This window comes from Myripristis murdjan, chromosome 9, assembly GCF_902150065.1.
Source record: "Myripristis murdjan chromosome 9, fMyrMur1.1, whole genome shotgun sequence".
NCBI classification, from domain to species: domain Eukaryota; kingdom Metazoa; phylum Chordata; class Actinopteri; order Holocentriformes; family Holocentridae; genus Myripristis; species Myripristis murdjan.
The window spans coordinates 9690278-9691755 of NC_043988.1; the positions used below are offsets into that span (position 1 = coordinate 9690278).

General features: G+C 47.7%; 1 long non-coding RNA gene across 1 annotated transcript; it reads right to left on the reverse strand.

Moving 5' to 3' along the window:
* Positions 1-456: 456 nt before the first annotated feature.
* LOC115364735 (uncharacterized) lies at positions 457-1113 on the reverse strand. Its single transcript, XR_003928709.1, has 3 exons — positions 988-1113; positions 580-641; positions 457-491 (listed from the first exon to the last, which is right to left on the reverse strand). It is a non-coding gene; the product is annotated as an uncharacterized LOC115364735 (long non-coding RNA).
* Positions 1114-1478: the final 365 nt, after the last annotated feature.

A 1478-nucleotide genomic window follows, 5' to 3' on the forward strand; every position in this document is an offset into this window, starting at 1 on the left:
TTTTTACTGCAGGATTTCTACTTCTCCTTAAGTAAAATATCAGCAAAGTAACAACACATTTTGAGCGGGACATTCAAGCACACTTTCCACTCAGAAGATGATCCTACACCCTGACAGAGATTGACCAAAGCTGAGTTGGGACAACAGTTTGATTTCTGTCACATACCCCAGCTCCACCTTCTTCTGTCTTTTCCGGCTCACGCCATCACTGCTGGTGTTGCGGGAGCGTTTTCCGCGTACTTTCACTGATCTATGAGATGGAGAAAGAGAAAGACCAGGAGGAGTGATGGGAGGTAAACTCCAGCAGGGATTTGATCAGAGCAATGCAAAGAAGCAATTCATCCAAAGGTAGAAAAACAGGGAATCTGAAATTGAATCCTATCTCTAAGCAACACAGCTGATCTCTTAACAGTTTCCACCACTGTCCCATTCATGCTGAAAAAAGGGATACCTCCGCCGAGATCTAGCAGAGCACGGCTCCAGGTAGACAGCTGAGGAGAGACAGATGAAGAAGTGCTACTGAGAACACAGATTAGCAGTGATGGAAGAACAGTGAATTAAAATGTCTGTTAAATCTACCTCGTTCAGTGTCCGGGATCAAACTCGGCGCCTCTGGTCCAATGGCCTCTGCCTCGGGAATCCTAAAAGAAAAATAATAAATAAAGCACCCACACAGGAACACTGACAATGAGGCATAGATGTCAATAAAAAAAAAATAAAACAAAAATGTTAATACCCTCCCAAATTATGCAGAAACCACATTCATTGACTTCAAACTAGCTACTCAGCGGATGCCTTGACTTTTTGACTGAAGAGTGCTTTTTTTCATCTCCAGAACATGGACACAAAACACTGAATCAACTAAATACAAGTGATGGGAGCTGATAAGTGCACAGTCAGCTCACTGGTTACCCGTGGCAACCAGTAAGATGTTTAGGTTGAATTCATGAGCTGCATCAGCCTTAATTAGCCTGCATCCTACTTTACCTGTCGATGGTCCTGGTCTGCTCAGCAACATCCTTGCTGACTGGATCTGTGGAAGACAGAACAGAGTTAGTGAAGGATGGGGAGGAGCTGGTGCAAAGAGTGTGAGGAGGAGATGGTGGGAGAGAGGGAGGAAGAGTGGGAGAGGAAGAGGGAGAGTAAGGAGAGAAGGTGGGAGTGGAGGGAGAGGAGGGAGAGTAAGGAGAGAAAGTGGGAGTGGAGGGAGAGGAGGGAGAGTAAGGAGAGAAGGTGGGAATGGAGGGAGAGGAGGGAGAGAAGGTGGGAGTGGAGGGAGAGTAAGGAGAGAAGGTGGGAGTGGAGGGAGAGTAAGGAGAGAAGGTGGGAGTGGAGGGAGAGTAAGGACAGAAGGTGGGAGTGGAGGGAGAGAAGGGAGAGTAAGGAGAGAAGGTGGGAGCGGAGGGAGAGTAAGGAGAGAAGGTGGGAGTGGAGGGAGAGTAAGGAGAGAAGGTGGGAGTGGAGGGAGAGGAGGGAGA